Source organism: Oncorhynchus tshawytscha, linkage group LG29 (assembly GCF_018296145.1).
Source record: "Oncorhynchus tshawytscha isolate Ot180627B linkage group LG29, Otsh_v2.0, whole genome shotgun sequence".
NCBI classification, from domain to species: domain Eukaryota; kingdom Metazoa; phylum Chordata; class Actinopteri; order Salmoniformes; family Salmonidae; genus Oncorhynchus; species Oncorhynchus tshawytscha.
The window spans coordinates 34,113,240-34,122,514 of NC_056457.1; the positions used below are offsets into that span (position 1 = coordinate 34,113,240).

The following is a 9,275-nucleotide window of genomic DNA, read 5'->3' on the forward strand; positions in this document are numbered from 1 at the left end:
GGTAGTTACGGAGATCCTAGAGGAGCACTGCAAGTCTGATACCCACATCTCTGTCACCGGCGGGTCTGTCAGAGCTGGCTTTAAAGTCCCTGAGTCCTGGGCCTGTCTCCATGAAGCACCCATCGGGAGAAAACCGACTGAAACAGGGAGTTGATACCTGAAATTGTCCAATTTAAGAACACAGATGTCTGTTTTCCCGTTGCGAACCGTTTCGCCACGGTGTGCACTAATGAACACGACCCAGAGGGTCAAGCAGACCCAGAGTCCTAAAGGGCACCCTATTCCCTACAGCCCCTGGTCTACAGTAATACACTATAAAGCAGGGGTGGTCCACCTCATTTTGCCCCCCCCCAAGAAGTCATTAACTTCTTCAATGAAGTCCCGAGGACCACACTGAAAATGTGTTACAATTCCTTGCTGTCAAAAAAAAGTCCACTACCCAATTTCCGATGCTCTCCGACTGTCTAGTAATCATTAGTGAAGCTGGAAAGTCAATAAACTATATGACTGTAGGTCCATTGTCATTCAGACACAGTTTCCCAATTTGGGTTTTAGTCATTTTGAAGTATATACGTTTTGATGCATCTGGGGTTCACAATTCTTTCAACAACTGTTCATCCATAGTATTAAATCAAATGGAATTTCTCACGATTGGTAAAACAGGTTTTAGACAGATAGATAGTAACAGCTCGGTAATAGACAGTAACAGCTCGGTAATAGACAGTAACAGCTCGGTAATAGACAGTAACAGCTCGGTAATAGACAGTAACAGATCGGTAATAGACAGTGACAGATCGGTAATAGACAGTAACAGCTCGGTAATAGACAGTAACACCTCGGTAATAGACAGTAACAGCTCGGTAATAGACAGTAACAGCTCGGTAATAGACAGTAACAGCTCGGTAATAGACAGTAACAGCTCGGTAATAGACAGTAACAGCTCGGTAATAGACAGTAACAGCTCGGTAATAGACAGTAACAGCTCGGTAATAGACAGCAACAGCTCGGTAATAGACAGTAACAGCTCGGTAATAGACAGTAACACCTCGGTAATAGACAGTAACAGCTCGGTAATAGACAGTGACAGATCGGTAATAGACAGTAACACCTCGGTAATAGACAGTAACAGCTCGGTAATAGACAGTAACAGCTCGGTAATAGACAGTGACAGATCGGTAATAGACAGTAACAGCTCGGTAATAGACAGTAACAGCTCGGTAATAGACAGTAACACCTCGGTAATAGACAGTAACACCTCGGTAATAGACAGTAACAGATCGGTAAAACAGGTTTTAGACAGATAGATAGATAATAGACAGTGACAGATCGGTAATAGACAGTAACACCTCGGTAATAGACAGTAACACCTCGGTAATAGACAGTAACACCTCGGTAATAGACAGTAACAGATCGGTAATAGACAGTAACAGCTCGGTAATAGACAGTAACACCTCGGTAATAGACAGTAACACCTCGGTAATAGACAGTAACAGATCGGTAAAACAGGTTTTAGACAGATAGATAGATAATAGACAGTGACAGATCGGTAATAGACAGTAACACCTCGGTAATAGACAGTAACACCTCGGTAATAGACAGTAACAGATCGGTAAAACAGGTTTTAGACAGATAGACAGTAACACCTCGGTAATAGACAGTAACAGATCGGTAATAGACAGTAACAGATCGGTAATAGACAGTAACAGCTCGGTAATAGACAGTAACAGCTCGGTAATAGACAGTAACAGATCGGTAAAACAGGTTTTAGACAGATAGACAGTAACAGATCGGTAATAGACAGTAACAGATCGGTAATAGACAGTAACAGATCGGCAATAGACAGTAACAGCTCGGTAATAGACAGTAACAGATCGGTAATAGACAGTAACAGCTCGGTAATAGACAGTAACAGCTCGGTAATAGACAGTAACAGCTCGGTAATAGACAGTGACAGATCGGTAATAGACAGTAACACCTCGGTAATAGACAGTAACAGCTCGGTAATAGACAGTAACAGCTCGGTAATAGACAGTGACAGATCGGTAATAGACAGTAACAGCTCGGTAATAGACAGTAACAGCTCGGTAATAGACAGTAACACCTCGGTAATAGACAGTAACAGCTCGGTAATAGACAGTAACAGCTCGGTAATAGACAGTAACAGCTCGGTAATAGACAGTAACAGCTCGGTAATAGACAGTAACAGCTCGGTAATAGACAGTAACAGCTCGGTAATAGACAGTGACAGATCGGTAATAGACAGTAACAGATAGGTAATAGACAGTAACAGATCGGTAATAGACAGTGACAGATCGGTAATAGACAGTAACAGATCGGTAATAGACAGTAACAGATAGGTAATAGACAGTAACAGATCGGTAATAGACAGTGACAGATCGGTAATAGACAGTAACAGATCGGTAATAGACAGTAACAGATAGGTAATAGACAGTAACAGATCGGTAATAGACAGTAACAGATCAGTAAAACAGGTTTTAGACCAGACAGTGAAATGGTTACTGGACCTTCCCAACAATGCAGAGTGGATGTGCAGAGGTACGAGGTGGATATACAGGGAGGAGTACAGGATAGATAATAGACAGTAACAGCAGTATACTGTAGGTAGGGGTAAAGGATAGATAATAGACAGTAACAGCAGTATACTGTAGGTAGGGGTAAAGGATAGATAATAGACAGTAACAGCAGTATACTGTAGGTAGGGGTAAAGGATAGATAATAGACAGTAACAGCAGTATACTGTAGGTAGGGGTAAAGGATAGATAATAGACAGTAACAGCAGTATACTGTAGGTAGGGGTAAAGGATAGATAATAGACAGTAACAGCAGTATACTGTAGGTAGGGGTAAAGGATAGATAATAGACAGTAACAGCAGTATACTGTAGGTAGGGGTAAAGGATAGATAATAGACAGTAACAGCAGTATACTGTAGGTAGGGGTAAAGGATAGATAATAGACAGTAACAGCAGTATACTGTAGGTAGGGGTAAAGTGACCAGACAACAGGATAGATAATGAACAGTAGCAGCGTGGTTTGAAAGGGTCGATGACGATAGTCCAGGCAGCGATTTGATTAAATATTTATCCGCAATTATTTAGGACGTTCAAGAGAAATGATTAATAGGCTAAACTCAAATAAACAAATTATTTTAACAATGGGAAGATAAAGATGTGGTTTCATAGAAAATCCATTTTCAGCCATAGCCAGGATTCGATCTTGTGCCTACGCTGCTGTCCGATCCCAAATCCCCTGTCCTCATCTGCTGAGCTACAGTTCAGGAGCCTATTAAACCCAACAATAACAAAAAAATCTAACCTAATTGATATACAACAGGGTAGCCTAGTGTTTAGAGTGTAGAGGAGGCAGGGTAGCCTAGTGGTTAGAGTGTAGAGGCGGAAGGGTAGCCTAGTGGTTAGAGCGTAGAGGCGGCAGGGTAGCCTAGTGGTTAGAGCGTTGGACTAGTAACCAGAAGGTTGCAAGTTCAAATCCCCGAGCTGACAAGGTACAAATCTGTCGTTCTGCCCCTGAACAAGACAGTTAACCCACTGTTCCTAGGCCGTCATTGAAAGTAAGAAATTGTTCTTAACTGACTTGCCTGGTTAAATAAAGGTTAAATAAATAAATAAAAATACAAGGTGTCCAGTAGAGGTCAGTGTTTCAAAGCCACTTTGCGTTGAAGAAAGCACCACGGCAAAAGATATCGAATTTTGCAACAAACAGTTCGGAAAAAAATAATAATAATAAACGACTTGACCAAAAGAAGAGTCGGACGTCATTGATCGCGTGGTTCTTACTTTGAAACGAGAAACCTAGTTTTTTTTAAAAATGTTATTATATATTTACAAAAGATGGTGGCTTCATTGTATGATTTAGGATATTAAGTACAAACAGAACAAGTTCAAAACACAATGTAGCCAGTGTTTCAAAGAAAACTATTTTACAAATTAATGTCATTATAATTATTTGTTTGTATTATCTATATGGGAATGCGACACTGTGCCTCCACAAGACGAGACTTAGCTGCTGCTCTACAGACAGAGACACCTGTCAGGTGAGAAACGGAACAGAATATATACACCAGTGGTCACCAACCTTTGAGTTGAGATCAGAGTCAAAATGCAACCGGAGATCTACCGTTCAGATTATTATTATTTCTTTCTTTCTTTACATGACGTAAAAAGCGTAAGTCTATACAAAATCTATTAAGCCGATTACAAACAGTACTGTAGTAATGAGGTTTTTGCAGTAGGCTATAGGCCCAAAACATTATCACTGCAAAAATGATATAGAGATCAGTTGTTGTGCTTACATTTGAATAATTAGCTTCTTTTTTATTTTTTTCCATGGGCCGATGGAGACTGCATCTGATGGTCAGACTCAGAGGAGGAAGAGGGCAGCAGACTGAGTAACCAATCAACATCCCCTCGTTCTTCCTTTCCGTCCAATGACAGTGACCAAAAAAAGGGACACAGTCTTTCCAGCTGATGAAAGAAAGAAAACTCGAGTCGCACCGCATTATTCCTGCCTCATGCACAAATTCATGCTGTTACTCCTATGGACCAGATTCCTCCATATTAAATACAACTCAAACCACTCATACCAAAGGAAGTGTATCAATACACGTCCTACTCATTTCATTACAGCTGCAGTGTTGTTGTCTGGTGAGTAGAAGTAGGGATAACATTGGCTTTAAAAAATAAAGTGTTGACAGTACTGAGTAAAAAAAACAAACTTGAACTCACTCATAAAAATAGCAGCGCATTACTGTATTTGTTGACCGTCTCTCTCTCTAGTCATGTTTAGAAACCTCACTGTATCAACTATACTGTAGTCATTGACAGTCTCTCTCTCTAGTCATGGTTTGAAACGTTTAGAAACCTCACCGTATCAACTATACTGTAGCTTTCTTTTCCACCTGCTACATTACTGCAGACACGGTAATCTGAGCCATCCGATTGGCCAGTGGTAAGCCTATAGTGCATTTGATTTGCTCCCCCTGGGCCCGCTGGAAGGCAGAGTTTGTACCTTCTGACATTTGAAATGGTTCAAAATGGGAATACGGTGAGCAGGACAGCTGAATCAAGCGTACCCAAACCAACAGACCGAGAAATACATTTTTTTAAATAGGAACGCAAGACTTATTGTTGTTGCTGTTGTTTTTTTACAGAAATGTTCGGCGTTCGACTAGGAATGCCTTGCAGATCACTGTTCTAGTCTAAGTAATGAGAGGTTGATGTTTTGGAAGCCACAGCGGGATCCACTGACAGAGATTATTTATCACATGGTAACTGCTTGTAAACTTTACTTGGGGTTTGAATTAAACATTTTACTCACTTTTCCATATTAACAAAATAACTTTGGATCCTTAATTTGATAGTTAGCCAATAACTACTAGAGCGTTTTTTATTTACAATCACTGCTTGAGAAATACAAAAATTATCTAAAATAGGGTCGCTCAAAATTCGATACTAGTGTGCTACGATTTCAGGAGAGAGACCTCTGTCGTGTTACGTTCCCCAGCAAGAAAGACAAAACTGTTGCTCAAACAACTAGGAACTAACAAAGAGTCACTGACAACAACCAAAACTAAACATGGTGGAGGGGGGTTCAAAGACACTCGTGGGGGTGTCCACTGAAAGTTGCCTAGCAACAACAACTGAGACCTAAAAGACCCCCGCCACAAGGAGCCCACTAAGAGGCAAAACAAAAGAAAGACCCACACCAAATGTAAAAGACAGGAAGTAAACCAAAAAGGTGGTGCAAAACAAAACAAAAATCAGATAAAGGATTTGTTTGTCAAGAAATAAAAACAGGAAGCGACAACTAAAAAGGTGTTTAAACCTCCACATCTACACAGACAACTAGAGCACTGGGCCACTAGTGTCGGAGCGCCGGTATCAAATCAATGGTTGTCACTAGTTACCACAGCGTCAGCCATCATTATGACTTTGTGGCTGTGGTAATTAGTGACAACCTGTACGGTATCAATCGTCCCATCACTATGCCAGGGCTGCCAACTTTTGAAGAAAGTTTGGAGTGAGATTTGCTTTGTGAATTTCATTGCCCCCTGGCACAACCCTCAGATGGTGGGTTCCCCTTATAACAGTTTACTGTTTTAAAGCTCATTTCCTGCCATTCTACATATTTTGACATGGCTTAGTTCTATGACCAGGGTGTAATTGTTTTTTAAAAATTCATTTAAAAATTAAAAATAAAACACAGGTCAAGTGTATTCGGGGTGGTTTGAACATTAAATGAAAACTCCAAATTCGACGCCTTTGTTACTGTGAGATGTTTTGGGAATGATGTTTAATTTTAAGTATGCTAATATGTTTTATATACATTTTTGAGATGATTTGACACATTCAGACAGTAATGAAACGAGATGGGGAAATGGGGAGGCCGGGGGAAAAGACGGGGAGGGGGGGACAATGGGATGGTTGGAAGCAGACTTTTCCTTGTCACAGCCTAAATGCCAATCACCAAACAAGGGGACTAATGCAAGTGGGGACTAAATCAACTTTCGTACATGCTGTCAAAAGGCTGCATTCTGCAGGAGTGACAGCGAAGTTTGTTTTACAACATTGTGCATAAAATAGCGCTACCTTGCGTTTTATTTTACAGTTGTATAAACTCCGCGGAGAACGTTCCCTCTCTCTCTCTCCATTCAGCGCCACTCTAATCTTGAGGGGCGTTTCCTTAAAACGCCATCCAATCCCCTTGATCCTTTACATAACTAGACCAATCATATGCTTCAATGTGCCAGAGTTCAAAGTGCTGTGGCATGACCGGACAGAGGTTCCCCTCGTGCAACCTGGTCTCATAGACTAGAGGTAACATAGTAAATGTAAATCTAAAACCTCAAATGAGTATGATACAATATGTTAATGTTTAGTATGGTTACAGAAAGTTACTTAAGACGAAAATTAAAGCAGGTTGGTTGTAGTGGATGGGCGTTTAACGTAAATGTTTAACAACCCAAAGGTTGCATGTTCGGCTCTAATCCCCAGACAACTATAGCATTTGCACTATTTAGCAACTACTAAGCATGTTTTTAGCTACTTTACAACTACTTAGCGTGTTAGCTAACCCTTCACCTAATATTAACCCTTTTAGCTAACCCTAGCCATTTTAGCTAACCATTCCCCTAACCTTAAGCCTTTAACCTAAGTCCCAACCTTAAGCCTAACACCTAGCCAAGAGATAATGTTAGCATTAGCCACCTAGCTAACATTAGCAAAAACAAATTGGAATTCGTAACATATCTTATGTTTTGCGAATTCGTAACATATCTTATGTTTTGCGAATTCGTAACATATCTTATGTTTTGCAAATTCGTAACATTCGTATATTTTACAAACCCATAACATGTTGCACAAACTGAAATTCATAACATATCATATCAAATGATTGCTGGACATCCACTAATTAATACATATCATCTGAACTTAACATAAACGAAATATCTACATTTTACGTACACAATAATACGAAATTCTCTGAGACCAGGGTGGCTCGTGATGTTTAAATGCAAGCGCAGATGCTCCGATTTCAAAACGATGTGGAGGACAGCTGAAAAGATAAAACGCACTGACTGTACCATTGACTCATTCGAAAAAGAAAAGAAAAAAAGCGGTACTTTTCAATGCGTTTAAGATTTAAGAGGTGTGGCGTGAGAAGAGGATCAAATGCATGAGAGCTCGGCAGCTCTGTTCCGCACGTCATCACACTACGCAACCTCGCCTGCGTAGATTGTAAATAGGTCATTAAAACCCACTTTCTAAAAAATAAATTACATGTAGGCTACCCACTCCCTTTCTACCCGGGTGGAGAGAGAGAAACGCAGCAGGAACGTTCCCTTAAAGGGGGTGGTGGAACAGTCCTGGGGGTGGAACAGTCCTGGGGGGGTCCTGGGGGGGGGGGGGGAACAGTCCTGGGGGTGGGGGAACAGGGGGTGGTGGAACAGTCCTGGGGATGGGGGGAACAGTCCTGGGGGTCCGACATCATCACTAGACTGACTTGGTGAGATTCCACTGGAACTCTGCACCACTTCGTGGCCCATTCAGTTTCACACCCCTATTGAGAAATACCACTGGTGTAACGTTGCAACTTTTCCACATTGTAGCGAAGCAAGCTTTGCACGATGCAGAAAGAAAGCTGACTCACTAAAGTCACTGATATAGGGAGCATTACGTAAACAAAGTTGTTTACCTTTTTAATTTATATTTACGCTAAGGGTGATTCGTGGATATGAGCAATCCGATCACTGCTCTGGATTTAAAAGCCCGCTCTAAACACTAAAGTTAAATAGCCAAGGAGAGAGAGGGTCTCTGAAAACATTCACAATGTCCACTGTTGTAACTAGCTAATGGCTGGCTAGCTCTATTGGATCCGTGAACTTCAGTCACTGACAACAAGCACACTCAGAAAGATAAAAGTATTCCCCGGTGCACGAAATACATGCATGCAAAAGCACTGCCAAGCACGGAAACGAGTAGTGAAAATGGATCAAGTGCGGCAAGGTAAAGGAATATACCATTTGAAAAACATGTCTGTTTAGTGATCTAGCTTCCCCGGTGGTAGCCGACGCTAGCAGTCAGCGCTGCCTTGCTCAGCAAGCTAACGTACCGACACTGTTTCAGATATTAAATCCCTCGCAAAAAAAATTTAGGACACGGAATTGCACGTCAAAAAACAGCGAATCAACCAAAACAACAAAAGCCCACATGCGTACTTACGATGTGAAACTTTCCGTCGCTCGTGCTCTTGTTATATCCTGTATGTTTAATCAACCCGGTCTGACCTTCGGTTGGGAGGAACAGCTATAGCGCGAGCTAAATGTGCTGCGGCCATGTTCCTCTCTGACTGCTCTGTGCTGGCTGAAACCCCGATGCTGACTGGCTGCTTGTTTATCTCGCTAGAAAGCCTCCCCCACACATCATATCACGGCACCACAGAGAGGAGCCAGTCGGTTAGCAGGGGGGGGTCTCTCTCCGGTATGGAAGACAGCGAACAAACAGCAACAACCCATCCAAGTGAAGATATAGCACGGAGAGACAGCGGAGAGAAACACCCGTGATTTAGCTAGTTAATCAAAGAGGATAGAATACGAAATGCATAGTTATTCAAGATGACTTGACAGCATAGATAGACTATAGCCCTAACACATTGCTTTAGCCATAACCTATTTAACCTACTTACAGCAACGTGTAGTCTAAATACAACTATTCAGTTATATATTTATTTATAAGGATCC

General features: G+C 41.4%; 1 protein-coding gene across 2 annotated transcripts in view; it reads right to left on the reverse strand.

The window, feature by feature from the left end:
* LOC112238617 (nuclear receptor coactivator 2) overlaps positions 1 to 8,923 on the reverse strand; it is a 173,599-nt gene extending 164,676 nt beyond the window's left edge. For both annotated transcript variants that reach the window (XM_042308401.1, XM_042308400.1), the window contains exon 1: positions 8,758 to 8,923. The gene's annotated coding sequence lies outside the window, so the exon portion shown is untranslated. The remainder of the gene's footprint in view (positions 1 to 8,757) is intronic.
* Positions 8,924 to 9,275: the final 352 nt, after the last annotated feature.